At 40.5% G+C, this 19,750-nt stretch overlaps 1 protein-coding gene and 2 pseudogenes across 4 annotated transcripts in view; all 3 read left to right on the forward strand.

The window, feature by feature from the left end:
- Nucleotides 1-19,750, forward strand: part of KBTBD12 (kelch repeat and BTB domain containing 12) — a 93,330-nt gene that overhangs the window by 20,279 nt on the left and 53,301 nt on the right. The window lies entirely within an intron of this gene.
- Nucleotides 1,007-9,507, forward strand: LOC128591874 (suppressor of cytokine signaling 5-like; annotated as a pseudogene).
- LOC128591872 (40S ribosomal protein S23-like) lies at nt 9,609-17,783 on the forward strand (annotated as a pseudogene).

Below are 19,750 nucleotides of genomic sequence, written 5' to 3' on the forward strand. Positions count from 1 at the left end.
GACAGACTGCTGACTTTTCAATGGAATAATGGAATCCAAAGGATGGTGAAATTATATGTTCAGTGTCCTAGGAGAAAATAAGTGCTAACCCAGAATTCTATACCCAGTGAGATCGTCTTTCAAGCGCAAAGATGAAATAAAGACATTTTCAGAAGGAGTAACACAGAAAGCATTCTCCACCACTTGACTACCATTGAAGAAATTTTAAAGTATGTTTTTGAAACAAAAAAAAGTAACCTCGCATTGAAGGTTAGAAACACAAGATGGAATGAAGAGCACAGACCGTGATAAATATGTGGGTGAATATAAACATTTAACACTTAGGACGCAGAATACACAAGACAGTTGACAACATAAAATAAAACGGTAGATATTAGATGGAATGTATCAATAATTACACTAAATGGAGATGCACTAAAGGCACCAGTTAAAAGATAAAGAAAACCAACTATAATCTGCCTAACATAGATATATTAACATTAAACAAAATACATTTACAACAAAAAGATTAATAGTTTCTGGTTCCAGGTAAAATGGAATAAGCACATTTCACTCTATCTCTCCACTGAATACAGCTATAAAAATGGGCAAAGTGCATGGAAAAGATATTGGAAGATTCTGGAGACAGAAGTAGGTGTGTGAAGAAAAAAAACACCAGAATTTGCACAGCCAGAAACTCAGGAATGGGAATTGTGCAGAGAGAGTTCCAAAAGACTCTGTCTAGCGCTGACATCAGTTACTGAAAAGGGAACTTGTAATTCTTAGAAGGACTGTGGCTATCCCCCCATGTTTCACTTTCTCTTTCCTCTGTACTCTCACATCTTAGCCGCCAGGTAATTCCATGGTGATGGGACCAGGAAGAGCCAGATTGCAGAGGGAGAAGGACGTTCCTCCCCATCAGTGAAGCTGCAGTTCTGAGAGCGTGTGGTCGGCCTCAATTGCTTTCCTCCACCTCTTTCCCTCTTGTCCAGTCACTTCAGCCCAAACGTGGGTCCAAATACAGAAATGTGGGGGGAGGGGAAGGGGAAGGAGGTGGGGGCCTGGCAGGGGCATCCGCCGAGCTGGGGTCCCCGGGCTGGGTCCAGAGCAAGAGAGAGGCTGCGCTCGCGGGCAGTCGGAGGGGACAGGTTGCACCAGAAGGAGGGTGGACTCGCCCTGGCGGTGACTGACCATCCCGCCTGGCCGCAGGTGCCCTGGATGAGGCCGCCCTGTGCGCTCGGACCGATCTTATAATCAATGGAGAAAGTGAGAAAAATGTCGAATAACTTCGAATACAGATGTCAGAATCTCTTCAGTCATGAGGGAGGAAGCCGTGGTGAAAATGTGGACATGAACGCCAAAAGATGTTTATCAAAGAGAAAAACATCAGTATAGGAGACTCTGCTCCTCAGCAGCAAAGCAGTCCCTTAAGAGAAAATGTTGCCAATGAATCCCTAACAATAAAAAATAAAAATAAAAAAAGAGAAAATGTTGCCTTACAATTAGGATTAAGCCCTTCGAAGAATTCTTCAAGGAGAAACCAAAATTGTGCCACCGAAATCCCTCAAATTGTTGAAATAAGCTGGAAAAGGATAATGATTCTTGTGTTACCCCAGGAACAAGACTTGCACGAAGAGATTCCTACTCTCGACATGCTCCATGGGGTGGAAAGAAAAAACATTCCTGTTCTACAAAGACCCAAAGTTCATTGGATACTGATAAGTTTGCCTGTGGCTCAGTCGGTAAGGCGACGGCCCCATATACCGAGGGTGGCGGGTTCAAACCCGGCCCCGGCTGAACTGCAACCAAAAAATAGCCGGGCGTTGTGGCGGGCGCCTGTAGTCCCAGCTGCTCGGGAGGCTGAGGCAAGAGAATCGCTTAAGCCCAGGAGTTGGAGGTTGCTGTGAGCTGTGTGAGGCCACGGCACTCTACCGAGGGCCATAAAGTGAGATTCTGTCTCTACAAAAAAAAAAAAAAAAAGTTTGGTAGAACTCGAAGTGGACTTCAAAGGAGAGAGAGGCGCTATGGTGTAAGCTCTGTACACGAGATGGACAGTGTTTCCAGCAGAACCGTAGGAAGTCGCTCTCTGGGACAGAGGTTGCAGGATACTGTGGGCTTGTGTTTTCCCATCAGAACTTATAACAAGCAGTCAAAGCCTCTCTTTTCCAATAGAAGAAAAATACATCTTTCTGAATTAATGCTTGAGAAATACCCTTTTTCTGCTGGCTCAGATTTAGCCCCCAAAATGGCATTTGATTAAACAGCATACAGCTCCTGTGAGCCCACATTCAACATTTTTAATGATACTTTTGATCCATCTTTGGTATCTACAGAAGATGAGGAAGATAGGCTTAGAGAGAGAAGACGGCTTAGTGTTGAAGAAGGGGTTGATCCCCCTCCCAATGCACAAATACATACATTTGAAGCTACTGCACAGGTTAATCCATTATACAAACTGGGACCAAAGTTAGCTCCTGGAATGACTGAAATAAGGAGGGACAGTTCTGCACTTCCACAAGCTAACTGTGACTCAGAAGAGGATACAACCATGCTGTGTTTGCAGTCACGGAGGCAGAAGCAGTGTCAGGTATCTGGAGACAGCCATGCCCATGTTAGCAGACAGGGAGCTTGGAAAATCCACACCCAGATTGATTACATACACTGCCTTGTGCCAGATTTGCTTCAGATTACAGGGAATCCCTGTTACTGGGGAGTGATGGACCGTTATGAAGCAGAAGCCTTTCTCGAAGGGAAGCCTGAAGGCGCATTTTTGCTCAGGGATTCTGCGCAGGATGACTACCTCTTCTCTGTGAGCTTCCACCGCTACAACAGACCCCTGCATGCCTGCATCGAGCAGTGGAACCACAACTTTAGTTTTGATGCACACGATCCATGTGTATTTTACTCCTCCACTGTAACAGGATTTTTAGAACATTATAAAGATCCCAGTTCTTCCATGTTTTTTGAACCGCTGCTTACTATATCACTCAATAGGACTTTTCCATTTCGCCTGCAGTATATCTGTCTGCAGTAATCTGCAGGTGCAGTACCTATGACGGAATTGGTGGGCTCCCTTCACCATCAGTGTTACAGGATTTTTATTTATTTTTTTATTAAATCATAACTGTATACATTGATATGATCATGGGGCATCATACACTCGCTTCATAAACCATTTGACACATTTTTATCACAGTGGTTAACATAGCCTTTCCGGCGTTATCTCAGTTACTGTGCCAAAACATTTACATTCTACATTTACCAAGTTTCGCAAATACCCCTGTAATATGCACCACAGGTGTGATCCCACCGATCCCCCCTCCCTCTACCCACTCCTCCCTTTCCCACTTCCCCCTATTGTTAAGTTGTAGCTGGGTTATAGCTTTCATGTGAGAGTCCCAAATTAGTTTCATAGTAGGGCTGTGTACATTGGGTACTTTTTCTTCCATTCTTGGGATACTTTACTAAGAAGAACATGTTCCAGCTCCATCCATGTAAACATGAAAGAGGTAAAGTCTCCATCTTTCTTTAAGGCTGCATAGTATTCCATGGTATACATATACCACAATTTATTAATCCATTCGTGGATCGATGGGCACTTGGGCTTTTTCCATGACTTAGCTATTATGAATTGGGCTGCAATAAACATTCTGGTACAAATATCTTTGTTATGTTGTGATTTTTGGTCTTCTGGGTATATGCCCAGCAGAGGAATTACAGGATTGAATGGCAGATCTATTTTTAGATCTCTGAGTGTTCTCCATATATCTTTCCAAAAGGAATGTATTAATTTGCATTCCCACCAGCAGTGCAGAAGTGTTCCCTTTTCTCCACATCCACGCCAACATCTCTGGTCTTGAGATTTTGTGATATAGGCTAGTCTCATTGGAGTTAGATGATATCTCAAAGTAGTTTTGATTTGCATTTCTCTGATGATTAAAGATGATGAGCATTTTTTCATATGTCTGAAGGCCGTGCGCCTGTCTTCTTCAGAGAAGTTTCTCTTCAAATCCCTTGCCCAGCCTGCGATGGGATCCCTTGTTTTTTTCTTGCTGATGCGTTTGAGTTCTCTGTGGATTCTGGTTAAACCTTTGTCAGAGATATACCCTGCAAATATCTTCTCCCATTCTGAGGGCTGTCTGCTTGCTCTGCTTACTGTGTTCTTAGCTGTGCAGAAGCTTTTTAGTTTGATCAAGTCCCAGTAGTGTATTTTTGAAGCTGCTTCAATTGCCCGGGGGGTTCTCCTCATGAAATACTCACCCAGACCAATTTCTTCAAGGGTTTTCCCTGCATTCTCCTCTAGTATTTTTATAGTTTCATGTCTTAAGTTTAAATCTTTAATCCAATGAGAGTCTATCTTAGTTAATGGTGAAAGGTGTGGGTCCAATTTCAGTCTTCTGCAGGTTGCCAGCCAGTTCACCCAGCACCATTTGTTAAATAGGGAATCTTTTCCCCACTGAATGTTTTTAATTGGCTTGTCAAAAATCAAATAGCGGTAAGTAGCTGGATTCATCTCTTGGTTCTCTATTCTGTTCCAGACATCTACTTCTCTGTTTTTGTGCCAATACCATGCTGTTTTGATCACTATCGATTTGTAGTAAAGTCCAAGGTCTGGTAGTGTGATTCCTCCTGTTTTGTTTTTGTTTCTGAGTAATGTCTTGGCTATTCGAGGTTTTTTCTGATTCCATATAAAACGAAGTAATGTTTTTTCAAGATCTTTAAAATATGACAGTGGAGCTTACAGGATTTTTAAAAAGAGTATCATTATAAACAAAAAGAGTTCGCTGGTTAGAAAGAGAACCAGTCAAGGCAAAGTAAATAATGCTCCTGTCCCCAATGGGTATTAACGGAGTCTGCTTTCATGTGCATCAGACAGCACACACCTAGAGAAGCACGTGTGCAGTGCTAGGTTTTCATACAGTGTGTAAGCTTAGTGTTAGTATCTGTCAGATGCAGCCTGCTGTCACTATTCAGATAAACGTGGTGCCTATTGGACAACTAGAGGTTAGAGCCACAGATGTTCAGCAAGACTACAAAAACATTTTGCCGATTTAGCTAACAGTTTGGTTTTTAATGGCTGTACTAACTGAGTGAGGCAACTCTGGGGCATTTGCTACGAAGAATTCTATTTCTTACTGAAGAACAAATTATTAATATTGGATGAGTATTTCAACAGTGTGACTAATGTTTGAAACTATTTTTTTCTAAGAGTTTTTCTATAACCTTCCAAAAGTAGAGATGCCTGTAGTTACTGTAAATCAAACTTTGGAAGTCCAAAAGTATTATAAAAGACTGCCTTCCTTTTAAAAAAAAAATGCAATTTTCCAGCCATAAGGGCATAGTGCAGTTCACGTAAGTGTCAATGTAGTTTATAGCCAGACTCCTTTTCTCTTCTGCAAAAGGCACTGTGAAGTAAACCAGGTTATCTAAATAGTCGTTCTTAAAATCTCAGACTTACACAGTTAGTAGTAGAATTTTATTTAAAGGCCCTGGGTATTCATTTTTTAATGAGTGCTTTAACTTAAAACAGATACTTGAATAGCTGCTGCAACGTAGTGTCTTGTGTGTGATTTTTTAAAGTTGACATGTGCAGTCTAATCATTTCATAAAAATTGAATCTTTTTCTGTGCCCATCGTGAGTTTGTGAACCATGAAGAAAATGAGACTAGAAGATGCCCAAACAAGTCAGATAATAGTAACTACCATGGTTGCTAATGTTGAGACTGTTATTAAACTGTAATTAATAATTTGGATGGCAGTATTTATCTCTCTGTTGTAAACTCTTTGTAGCTGAATTGCTTAAATATAATTTATAGAATTTCAGTGCAGTTGATTCTTAATGGAAAATCTGAAACCTAAATTGCAGATTTAAAAGGTACTGTACAACCATTGTATATGTAAATAACGAATTAGCACCTTTTTGTCACTTAGAATAATATGTAATATTACTTGAGTGAGCTCTTTTGGAAGTTATATCAAGTTCTAGTGTTTGCTTCCTAGTATTTGAACTGAATCTCCAGTTCTTAGACATTTTGCACTAAAGTAGCCAAATCCATTCTCGTGTCTTTTTGTTAATGTGCTCTGTACCACTGGTGAGTGCTCTGTAGTTTCCTTACCTGCTGCTACAGAATGTTATTTTACATCCCTATGGCTATTGCCAAGACTACAAAAAAGAAAAACTATATTTGTATGCAACACTAACCCTTTGACTGCTAGTGTATGTTTCTGCCTGCTGTGCCTTGTTATGGCTGCTTTTTGTGCTAGTGTTCTCCTTGTAAAAAAAAAAAAAAACAAATACAGAAATGTGTGGCAGAGTAGAGTAAAAAGAATCTCAAGTTTCTAAGCAGAGAAACAACAAAAGGAATACTTGGGAACAGAAAGTACCAGGGGGATGACAGAGAGGGAGATGACCTTAGGGAGGTGCAACCTCATGGAATTTTTTAAATAAACTCCAGGGCTAACCCCAAGTAGTGCATGCGTGGATCTTATCCTCATCACGGACACGGAGAACTGAAATCACAGCCCAGATCTCGGACTGACTACAGGGTGGTGCACTTCTGGGAAAGTCCCAAAACACAGCACACGGGCTTTGAACATTAAACTGATATTGGAACCACAGTATACAAAAGACACATTGGAACTTACAGCCTGAACCTAACCAGATGAAAAGAAAGAAAAACTCAACATTCTCTCTAGGATTTTATTTTATTATTATTTTTGGGGGTTTGGGGGGTTTTTTTTGCAGTTTTTGGCTGGGGCTGGGTTTGAACCCACCACCTCTAGTATGTGGGGCCGGCACCCTACTCCTTTGAGCCACAGGCGTCACCTCTCTTTAGGATTTTAATAATGTCCAGGACCTCATAATAATCAGTGTCCTGGATACAATCCAGAATTATTCAGTATACAAAGAACCTTTAAAACCTTTAAACCACGTGGAAAAAAATAATTAACAACAAGAGAGGATGACACAGATGCTAGGATTATCTTTCAAAACCTTAATGCAGAGAGAGGGAGAAGGAAGTTTCTCTCCATTCAGTGAAGTGGCAGTTCTATTTAAAAAATGCTTTAAAAATCTAGCTATTATGAGCATTCCTGAAATAAAAACTAAAACAGAAAATCTCAGCAAAGAAATAGAAGATATAAAGAAAAATCAATTGGAAAATTTAGAACTGAAAATACTATAACCAAAATTTAAAATTTACTGTTTGGCCTTATGGTCTCTTGTTCATTTCATTGGAATCTCAGAATTCAAGGAATAAGAGCGTCGTACTGAAAAAATTTTTGAACAAATAATAGTTTAAAACCTTCCACATTTGGTCAAAGTAGTAAACTTACAGTTTCAAGAAACTGAACAAATCCCTAATAGGGTAGATCCATAAAATCTAAGCCTATGCACATCCTGATCCAACAGTGAAAAATAAAGGCAAAAAAGAAATCCTGAAAGTAGACAGAGAGAAACATTGAATTGCTTACAGGGGAACAACGATTTCAATAACCAAAAACCTTATCTGCCAGGCGCAGTGGCTCATGCCTGTAATCCCAGCACTCTGAGAGGCAGAGGCAGGTGGACTGCCTGAGCTTACAGGTTTGGGACCAGCCTGAGCTGGAACAGGACCCTGACTCTAAAAATACCTGGGCATTGTGGCAGGCACCTGTAGTTCCAGCTACTCAGGATGCTGAGGAAAGAGAATCACTTGAGCCCAAGAGTTAGAGGTTCCTGTGAGTTATGATGCCACGGCACTCTGTCTCAAAAGTGAGACTCTATCTCAAAAATAAAAATTTTCTTCATCAAAAACCAGGGGCACTAGAAGGCAGTGGCAAACATTTTTTAAGTGCTTAAAGAAAAACTGTCAACCTAGAATTCTGCACCCCATAAAAATATTCTTCAGGAATGTCAGTGAAGTGCGTACATTCAAAGACGAAGGAAAACTAAGAGAATGCATGGAAAGTATATCTGTTCTAAAAGAATTGCTAAAGCAAGTTATCAGACAAAAGGTAAAAGACACCAAAAGAACTTGGAACATCAGGAATGAAACAAGACCAATAGAAATGATAAATCTCTGGATAAATGTAATAGAATATTCTTCTGATTTTGAGTTCTTTAAAATATTTGATGATTGAAAATAAAAAATTATTACATTTTGTAATTGTGTTTTCAATGTACGTAGATGCAATATATGAGACATGTATTTCTAGAGTATGAAGGGGGAAGAGAAAGGGACCTGTAAGGTGAAAGTCCAACATTCCGATTGCAGTGGTTAAATACCAATTCTAAGTAGACTATGAAATGTTATGTACATAGTTCATAATCCCAAAGAGATACAGTCAATCTATATATCAAATATAGTCGATCTATATACCAAAGAGATATAGTCAAAATCACAATATGTACATTAAGATGGAAGACTAAAAAAAATGTTTAAATAATCCAAAAGAGACCAGACAAGGTGAAATAGAATGAACATAGCAGAAAGGACAGACAGAAGACCAGCAGTAAACCAATAGATTTAACCTAGCCCTAAAAAATAATTACCTGAGATGCAGATGTTCTAATGACATCAATTAGAAGACAGAAATTGTCAAATTGGATTACAAATAGAATGACCTAATAATATTCTGACTGCACTACACCCACTTCAACTACAATGATGCAGGTAATTTAAGAGCAAAGGATGGAAAATACATACCACTGATCAAAAGAAAGGTGGGTGGCTATATTAACATCAAACCAAGGAAACTGCAGCAGAAAGAAAATTACCAGAGATACAGAGGACATTACATAATGATAAAATGACTGATTCTCTAAGAAGGCATAATAATACCAAATGTATATGCACCTAACAGCAGAACTTCAAATTAGATGAAGTAAACACTCACAAAACTAAAAGGAGAAATAGACAACTCAACAGTTATAGCTGAAGATTTCAACACTCCTTTCTCAGCAATTGATAGAACTAATAGATGGACAGTCAGCAAGTACATGTATATGGAAAGAACTTAGCAGCACGATCAACCAACTGCACCTAATCAACATGGATTAACCACTGCCCCCAAGGAGAACATGTGGGGCATTCACCAAGGTAGACCACATTCTGAATCATAAAAGAAATCTTGACAAATTTTAAAGTAATTAAATCATACAAAGCATCTTCTCTGACCATAATGAAATTGCAGCAGAAATAAATATAAGATTAACAGGCAGATGTAGATTTGAAGTACAGTACTGAAAACATTAAATGCGACATTGGAAGTAAAAAAAAAAAAAAAAAAAGAATAATAGGCAGTATCCAAACGCGTGAAAATTTAACAACATACTTTTAAATAATCAAAAGATGTAACATCAAGAGAAATTATAAAATATGGAAGCACAATGTGCAAAGTTTGTGGAGTGCCACGAAAGCAGTGCTTAAAAGAAATGTATAGACTTAAATGCTTGTGTTAGAAAAGAAGAAAAGTCTCAAATCTGTAGTCTAAATACCCACTTTAAGAAAATAGGAAAAGAAAAGCAACATAAAGGGCGGCGCCTGTGGCTCAGCAGGTAGGGCGCCGGTCCCATATGCCAGAGGTGGTGGGTTCAAACCCAGCCCCGGCCAAAAAAAAAACCACAAAAAAAAAAAAAAAAAAGAAAAGCAACATAAAGTCAAACCAAGCAGAAGGAAGTGAATAAAAATAAGAGCAGAAAACAAAGAAATTTGAAGCTAAAAAAATAGAGAAAAATCAATGAAACCCACATGTTCCTTTGGGGGGAGTGACAAATTCAATTGATAATCCCTAGCAAGACTGACTAATAAAGAGAAAAATAACGTACAAATTACCAGTATCAGAAATAAACAGGGAGATAACACTTCAATCTCTGCATATTTTTAAAAGATAAAATGGACCAATTCCTTGAAAATCAAAAGCTATTAAAAGTCACCCAAGATAAAATGGATAACCCAAAGTGATTAAATATATTAAATTCCAAAAATTAAATCTGCAGGCCCAAATGGTTTCACTGTGGAATTTAGCTAAACATTTATAAATAAATAATGCCGATTCTTCAACCTCTTTTCGAACATAGAGGAGGAAAGAACAGTCCTCCTCTCATCTTACGAGGCCACCATCGCCTGATACCAAATCAAACAGAAGACAGAACAGACAAAGAAAACTACAGACCAGTGTCCCTCATGACATGGACACAAACCTTCTCAAAAAAATATAAGCAAGTTCAATCCTGAAATACATAAAAAGAAGTAATACACCACATACCACATGTTTTTTCCTGGGAATGCAAGGTTAGTTCAATATTCAGAAATCAGCCAGTGTAACCTATCATATTCCAATCTGTATAAGAAAAGACACATGATCACATCAATTGATGCTGAAAAAAATCATTTAGAAAAATATCACATCCATTCATGATTTAAAATTCTCACCAAACTAGGAAGAGAAAGGAGTTTCCTCAACCTGTAAAGGTTACCCATAAAAAATCTATAGTTAACATCATTCTTCAATTGTACACTTTTCCCCCTAAGTTCATGAACAAGTCAAGATGTCACTCATCACTACTATTTGGCACCATACTGGAAGTCTTAGTGCAATAAGGAAAGAAAAAGTTTTGCATACTGGAAAGGAAGAAATAAAACTGGTCCTGTTTCCAGATGCCATAATCCTCTATACTGAACGTCTCAAAGGAGCTGTTTCTAAATGTTTAGAATTAATACATAAGTTTAGTGTGGTCAGAAAATACAAAAGGTGTATCTACTTTTTAAATTAAAATTATGTATCAAAATTATATATAGCTTTTCGCGTAGGCCTGTGGTGCCGGCAGGATGGGCAAGTGTTGTGGACTCCAAACTGCTAGGAAGCTCCGTAGTCACAAACAGGTCCAGAAGTGGCATGATAAACAATACAAGAAGGCCCAGCTGGCCCCAGCCCTGAAGGCCAACCCTTTTGGAGGTGCTTCCCATGCAAAGTAGGAGTTTGGAAAAAGTAGGAGTTGAAGCCAAACAGCAGAATTCTGCCATCAGGAAGTGTGTCCAGGTCCAGCTGATCAAGAATGGCAAGAAAATCACAGCGTTTGTGCCCAACGATGGTTGCTTGAACTTTATTGAGGAAAACGATGAAGTTCTGGTTGCTGGATTTGGTGGAAAAAGATCATGCTGTTGGTGACGTTCCTGGAGCCTGCTTTAAGGTTGTCAAGGTAACTGAGGTCTTTCTTTTGGTCCTTTACAAAGGCAAGAAGGAACGACCAAGTTCATAAATTTTGATGAAAACACAGTAATAAATTTTCATATGCCAAAAAAATTATATATAAATTATGCTTGTATAAGTGTATGACATTTTGACATAGGTAGTGAAATGATAACTATAGTTAAGCTAATTAACATATCATCCCCTCACATAGACACCGCGTGTGTACGCATGTGAGGTGAGAGCACTTGGCATCCACTCTTAGCGAATTTTCAGCACACAATACGGTACTGTGAACTATAGTCATCGTGCTATACAATACCTCTCCATTCATTCTGTATAATTGCAACTCTAGACCCCTTGGCCAACATCTGCCATTTCTTTGCCTCCCTACCTTTGGTGACCACTGTTCTACTCTCCGTTTCTGCATATTCAACTATTTTAGTTTCCACATAGAAGTGAGATCACGCCGTGTCTTTGTTTCTGGGCTTGGTGTATCTCAGTTGGTGTAATTAGTCTGGTTCGTCTGTATTGTCACAAATGACACGACATCCTTATTTTCTGAGCCTGAATCACATCCTGTTTCTTTCTCCGGTCATTCACTGATAGAACTTGGGCTGTTCCCGTCTCTTGGTGGACGGGGCAGTGTATCTCTTTGTCCGTCTTGTGTTACTGTGGCAGAATGCCTGAGACTGGGTAATTAATAAGGGAACGAGGTTTATTCAGCTCCCAGTTTTCAGGCCGGAACGCTTAAGGGCCTTGACTTGTAGCAGGGCCTTTCACACTGCAGGACACCATGGCTGAACCATCAAAGGGGACGCGGAGTGCTGGGATTACAGGCGGAGCCACCGCACCCAGCCCCTCTGACTTCTTGTAAGATTTTTTTCTTCACCTTTGTTTTCAACAACTTGAATCTTTCCAGCCTACATGCCTTTTGCTTGTTTTCATTCTGTGTGGGGTGCACTGAGTATTTTGGAGTTTATGAATTCATGTTTTCAGTAATTTGGGGGAAATTCTCAGCTGTTACCTTTTTAAATATTGCTTCTATTTTATACTCTCTCGTCTTTCCTTGGGAAACTTCAGTTATCTGTATGCTAGACCTTTGCATATGTGCCAGGAGTGTCTTTCCATCTTAACTGGATTCTTTCTCCGTACTTCGTTCCTTCACATACTTCAGTTCTAGTATTTTTTATTGAACTCTTTTCGGGTTCACTCGGGCTGTTTTGTCGTGTTTTCCTACTACTATTAAACCAGCCAAGGAGTCCTTATTTTCAGAGACTGTGTCGTTCAGTTCTAGTGTACCTTATCCTCCTTCCTAGATGCTATTTGGTGAATTTCTCTGATTTTCTCATCTGTTTTGTCCAGCTTTTACTCTATTTATTTATCTTATTAATCAATTGCTTTATTTGTCTGCTAACTCCAGGATCTGGATAATTTGAGTCTGCTTCTATTATGTTTTCTTCTTTATCAGCCATATTTTCCTGCTTATTCACACATCTGGTAATTTTTTATTGCATACTCAGCACCGAGCTATGGGGAAGATCCCTAGGGGCTCCTGCAGAGAGGACTCAGCCTGTCCTTGGTAAGACCGAGCAGGGGACGTCCCACTTCTGTCCAATCAGGGGTTACACTGTCCGGGCTGAGGCGGGGCGAGTGAGACTCCGCCTCCTATGGGTTGCCCTGCTCTCTGCGCATGCGCCTCACGAGCTTTGGCTACACAGCCTGGAGATTCTGTGTCTCTTCTATCCAGAGGAATGTGGGGATTCAGTTCTTTCCTTCAGAGTTTTTAGCTTCCCTGACAGATATCCCAAGAGGAAACCAGGTGTGTGTTGGAGGCAAGGATGGTCACTTTAGCCAGACTTGGCCACCTGGGCACCGTGCAGCGGGGAGAGGTTGCTCTCTCTTAGCGCTGTGGGGCCCAGAACCCCAGACTGCCCTTAGGGGTCAGTACTTTGAAGGAGACACTGGCCACCTATGTGAGGTTCCTCGGTTCAGACGCTCTAGTTTCCAGTCTGTCACGGCAGCCCCACGTGACCACCAGAAACTCACCTGCTTTCCCTTTCCTTCCCCAGAGTGCCTCTGTCTGTGCCAAATCCATGTCTCAGCCACGGTCCAGAATTAGAAAACACCCAAGGGCAGAAAACAGCCCAGACTGAGCTCTTTTCCCTCTGGAATTTTAGCTCATTCGTCCTTACTATTTCCACACCTCTCTGATGCCTTTAAAAGTATGTTTCCCATTTTTTTCTAGTTGCGTTAGGATCACTGGCTTGCCATGACATCTTATCAAGAAGCGGAAGAATGATTACCTGTATGTCTCAGCACACTTTTTAAAAGACACTTATTTTTTTGTATATATTTGTTTAACAGTTTTATGAAGGGAAAAAGGTAAAGAACACAATCGCAGAGAGATTTGTCTTATTCAGCCTGTGGTGATTAAGTGGCGTGGCAATAATCAGAATCAGTCATCTGGCAATAAAGCCTTTCCTTTGCATTCCCCCCTTACCTCGAGATCAGCAGCCGTCACCCTGCCATTCCACTGAGGCTGCTTCACTGGCCATCCAGAGGAGTGAGCACAGGCCCTTGGGAAATACCTAGTTCTGTCTTCACCCTGAGTCAGGCGAGGGTGGGGGTAGTGACCCTGCTGAGTTATACGTGAGTCGGTGCTGACCCTGTACACTCTGCTATCTTCAAAATTAGGACTTCACAATTACAGTCTTTCCTTATCTCTTACCAAAGATCATAGACTGTCTCCATAGGGAATGACTTAGGGAAACTGGTTCACCATTGTGGAAGCCTACAAACTCTGCGGTGGGTTTCCACAACTGGAAGAGTAGGGTAAAGCACAAACACACATGCCCCAGCCATGGTCAACATCTCATCTGAAAGCGCTCCTGCTGTAAAGGGGACTTTGACATTTCAGACAGGTTTTTCTTCCCCCACAATGGTGGATTAGAGGGTTTTCCAGTGTGCCTCATCTACTTGGAAGAAGCAAAATAGTGTGTAAAAATGCAAAATGCAGACAGCCCTAGTGGTGAGCAGTGAGAATCCCTGGGTGGACTAGTCAGGCTCCCTCTCTGGATTAGGGTCCCGAGGCCCAAGTACAAAGTGACTTCTTCCTAGCAAGCAGGTAGACATTCTGTAACACTTATTAGATCTCTTTACTGAAGATCATCTTATGAAATGATTTGCACCAAAATTCGGGAGGTCGTGTGCATGGTTCTGGGAGTACCTGGTGCCCAGTGACTTTGGCACAGAGAGCCCAAGGCTCCAGCAGTCTCTGGCCAGGAGAAGGGCTCTACGCAGAGGCAGGGAGGGCTCCGGAGAGCACGCAGCTACCAGAGTCCCTGGCCAGACGAGTGGGCCGGTGTGAAGGCAGAGAGGGTACTGGAGGGAGGACACAGGGTTTCATGGCTCCCTCAGTTCCTGGTTAGGACATGAGGAGGCCCCACGGGTCGTGGGTCGGGGGTCAGGGCGCAACCCTTATGGAGGTCCAGGTGGTGCCAAGCCCAGGAGTTTGAGGTTGCTATGAGCTGTGACGCCACAGCACTCTGCCCAGGGCAACAGCCCAAGGCTCCAGTGTGCCAAAACCGGTCTCACTCTGCCCCCTGAGGGTTAAGGCTGTAAGGCAGCTTGCTGAGTGTTTTAAATGTTTTGTCTCAAGTCTCCCAATATCTTGCAAAAGTAAGTTCTTCGTTCATTTTCATCACACAAATAATGTAATTAAATCCATGATTAAAAACCAACCCTGTCCCAATTTCAAAGTTAAAATAATTTGTAAAAATAACTCAGTCATTCAGAGCGTCAAAAATGGTGCCCCTCTATAGGTGAGTGATGGCCCCTGGTTGTTGAATTGTGTATGACAACCGCATTTGCTCCCTGCGCTACACGGCCACAGATTGCCAGGGTTGGATGGCACGTTCCCTTCTTCCCATTGCTGTCAGTCATCATTTCTTCATTCCCTATTGCTGTCACCATATCGTGTTACCAGATTGTACAGATAAAAATCACATATGCAATTGTACATACATATACATACATAGTGTACATAAAAGATGATATATACAGACAACTTAAACATGTAGATGTTACACAGATGAGGTCTGACAATTAAGTTCACAAACTTGCCACCATATACTTCCCATGGCAGCACTGTACAGACAACTTGGTAAGGTTTCATGACCTTGGTGTATCAGTATCGCACAGCTGTGTTCATGTGGTCACGTGGCTGTGTCTTGCTAGTGGTATTCATTATTGTTGCTGCGTGTTTTTATGTGCTGTCACGAGAATGTCAGAGCTTGAATTAGAGCAATGAACAAACATTACATTTTCTTTTAAACTTTTCAAGAGTGGATGTGAAATCAGAGATGTGTTAGTCTAAGTTTATGGGGATAATGCCATGAAGAAAAGGGCAGTACAAATGGATTAAATGTTTTTTTCTGAGGGGAAAGAAAGCATCACTAATGAAGAGAAGTCAGGGCAGCCAGTAACGAGTAGAACTGATGACAATATGGCAAAAATTCATTGAGTTGTGCATCAAAATCATTGGCTGACTGTGAGAAGTATAGCAGACCATGTAAATATCAATAGAAATATCTTAAAATCTTGGCATGAGAAAAGTGTGGCCCTTGCATCATAACAATGCACCGGCTCATACAGCACAGTCTCCGTGAGGGAGTTTTAGCCAGTAAACAAGTAACTATATCAGAAAACCCTCCTTACTCACCTGATCTGGCCACCAATGACTTTTTTTCTTTACCTGAAGATAAAGGAAATATTGAAAGGAAAACATTTTGATGACATTCAGGACATCAAGGGTAAAATGTTGATAGCTCTGATGTCCATTCCAGAAAAAGAGGTCCAAAGTTGCTTTGAAGGATGGACTAGGTGCTGGCGTGCATAGCTTCCCAAGAGGAGTACTTCAAAAGTGACTGTAGTGATACTCAGCATGGAGGTATGTAGCACTTTTTCTAGGATGAGTTCATGAACTTAATTGTCCAACCTCATCCAACGAGCCATTAGACCATGTTTTTTAACAATGTCTCTGTTTTTTTCAGATTGAAATTCAGGGTCTCTGTTACAGCACTGATACTCAGACACGGTTGACTTTGTTCAGGGTTTCCATTTGTGTTCCGGCCACTGCCAGTGGTCTGACTTCTTGTTAAGAGAGGAGTGACAATAACAGGTTAACTAGAGTCACAGGGGCCTGAAAACACTAAGCATTTAACTACCAATGGGAGAGACATAGGCATGAGATATGATCTGGATCATCTGGTTAATGGCCCTTGCCTTTACCTTACTCTGTGTGTGTGTGTTTTGTTTGTTTGTTTGTTTGTTTGTTTGTTTGTTTGTTTGCAGTTTTTGGCCGGGGCTGGGTTTGAACTCGCCACCTCTGGCATATGGGGCCGGCGCCCTACCCCATTGAGCTACAGGCACCGCCCACCTTACTGTGTTTTTATAAATCTTCTGCATCAGTCCCTTTTGTACAAAAGATTTCCCAGGCATCTTCTCTAACTCACGTAAGTCATATAAAGGAGAGGTCCTTCTGCAGACAGATTCTACCTCTGCAGCTTGTTAGCACCATGTGATTTTGAGCAAGTTCCTTAACTTTACTGTTTTCTTCATTCATACAACGAAGGATGGTAATAACACATTATTAAGTTATGTAGTTGTGAAGTTAGAGTATTATGTCAAATGCTGACTACTGTGCCTGGCGTATAAGAAGGGCAGTGCATGTGGCTCAAAGGAGTAGGGCTCTGGTCCCATATGCCAGAGGTGGCAGGTTCAAACCCAGCCCCAGCCAAAAACAGCCAAAAAAAAAAAAGAAGAAGAAGAAGAAGTGCTTGATAGATGACAGTTATAGTAATCATTAGTGCTTATGATAAGAGGCAAGGAGTCCATTGTGCTTAAGTGCCCTGAGAGTGCTCAGATATCACTACTAAAAGGCCCAAATGCAGAGACGTTATTGTGCTGGGGTCAGTCATTCTGTCCTTGTGCATTTGAAGTCAAGGGACTGATTTGCTAATTTCTTCATTTCCTTTCCTTGTAAATACCTACCAGTGAGATATTTCACATTCACACAGCCTGCATTTCTATATGGAGTAGGTACACATTTCTATGTGAAGAACTCTTTGAAAATGTTGGCCAGGATGTATTCTTACAGCAACTGAAGAGGAGAACATTAATTGATTGGACCTTGGCTAATGCTGACCCTGGCAGTTTGATTTGAGTTGTGAAGATTTTAGAATCTTGGCCTCAGTTAAAATCTGTGCTAAATTTTTATTGTGGAAATGTTTGTCTTTGAAAAGTGTGTTGTTACAGATACCATGAATAATTTGCATCTAGTTGAAAACAGCTTCTGGAATTATGGCACACTAGCCAAGGGGCATATTAGTCATATATTGGATAGTTTTTCCTGGAAATCTGTACATTGCCTTCTTACCCTAAAAATAAAGAAAATGATATGGCCAGACCGTTTGGTTAAGTGACTGTATTGTTTATGTGGTTGCACGTGCACTTTATCAGCTTTCCCACACTGCAGTTGGCTCTTCTGTTGGGTAACTTCCTGGAAAGCTTAAAATAATATGAACAGTCTGCATACGCCTTATGAGTAACTGATACTCTTTTTGGAAACACAGATACTTAAAGCTGGTTCTTTTTCCTTTTGATTTCTTTTTCCTGAGGATTTTCTCAGGAATGTAACCATTTTTGTTTGGACATACAGGAAGGCATGGAGCTGGATGTAACAGAACCACCACTGAAGTCCCCTGGGAAGAGCCAAAGCGGAGGTTGCCATTTAGGGCTGTGCAGTTTAAGGTGTTAAGGTGCCTAATTTCTAAAGAAAAATCTTTTGTCATTTGTAATGTGAAAATGCATTGTAAGAGATAGGTAAGCTATTTTAATCCAGAATATATCCTAATCACTTACAAATCAGTCCAGAAAATTTAGGCTAACATATCCTATTGCTATAGAAAATGTTAAGTCCTCGTTTTCAGGGTTTTAAATTCTATTTTTATGAATAATAAAGAATGAATCACATAGAGACTCCTATCAGTAAACTTTTCAGAAAAATAGGACATTCTGGACTCTACCCAGTAACTTTAATCATATGAACCCTTAGTGAGTGCCTCTATTATAAAGTACTGATTTTTTTGGATGGTTGTCTTATTTGGTTGTTTTTTAATTATAGGTTAATGTGAGGGTACAAACAACCAGGTCACAATATTTGAATTTGTCAGGTAGAGTCTATCTTGTAGTTGTGTCCCACACTCAAAAGGTGTGCCATATACCCTTACATTGTGCCCATTAAGTGGGAGCACACTAATTCTCCCTCCTCCCTGCTCCCCTCCCTCTTTCATTTTCCCCCCATCTTGAATTGAATTGAGTTTTACTCCTATGTGAGCATGTGTTAGATCATCTACTGCCTTCATATGAGCACATTGGATACTTGTTTTTCCATTCCATACTTTACTAAGAAGAATGTGCTTCAGCTCCATCCAAGGTAATACAAAAGATGTAAAGTCACCATCTTTTTTATGACTCAATGTGTACATATACCATGTTAATCCATTCCTGAGTTGATGGGGATTGTAAATTGAGGTGCGATAAACAATATAGTGCATATGTCCTTATGATAAAATAATTTTTTTTCTTCTGGATAGATGCCTAGTAGTGGGATTGAGGGGTCAAATGGGAGATCTAATTTGAGTTCTTTGAGGATTCTCCACACTTCTTTCCGAAGAAACTGTATGAGTTTGTAGTCCTATCAACAGTGTAAAAATGTTTCATTCTCTCCATATCCGTGTGATGTGGGCTAATCTTATTGGGGTTAGGTGATATCCCAGGGTGGTCTTAATTTGCATTTCTCTGATGATTAGGGGTGATGAGCATTTTTTCATATGTTTGTTAGCCATTTGTCTTCCTCAGAGAAGGTTCTGTTCTTATCTCTTGCCCAGTGATAGATGGGATTATTAGCTCTTTTTTTGTTGATTAATTTGAGTTCCCTATAGATCAGTGGTTCTCAACCTTCCTAATGCCATAACCCTTTAATACATGACCCACAAGTTGAGAGCCGCTGCTTAGATCCTAGTTATCAAGCCCTTGTCAGATTCGTAACATGCAATATCTTTTCCCATTCTGAAGGTTGTCTATTTGCTTTGCTTGTGTCCTTAGTTGTACAGAAGCTTTTCAGTTTAACTAAGTCCCATTTGTTTATTTTTGTTGTTGTAATTGCCACTGAAATCTTCTTCATAAAATCTTTCCCTAGGTAGACATCCTCAAGAGTTTTATCCACACTTTCTTCTAGGCTTTTTATCATTTCATGTCTTTTTTTTTCTTTTTTTTTAATTTTTATTAAATCATAGCTGTGTACATTAATATGATCATGGGGCACCATACACTTGGTTCATAGATCGTTTGACACATTTTCATCACACTAGTTAACATAGCTTTCATAGCATTTTCTTAGTTATTTTGCTAAGACCTTTACATTCCACATTTACTAGGATTCACATATACCCTTGTAAGATGCACCGCAGGTGTAATCCCGTTAATCCTCCTCCCTCCACCTCCCTCCTCCTCCCTCCTCCTCCCTCCCCTCCCT

Source organism: Nycticebus coucang, chromosome 8 (assembly GCF_027406575.1).
Source record: "Nycticebus coucang isolate mNycCou1 chromosome 8, mNycCou1.pri, whole genome shotgun sequence".
In the NCBI taxonomy this organism is placed as follows: Eukaryota; Metazoa; Chordata; class Mammalia; order Primates; family Lorisidae; genus Nycticebus; species Nycticebus coucang.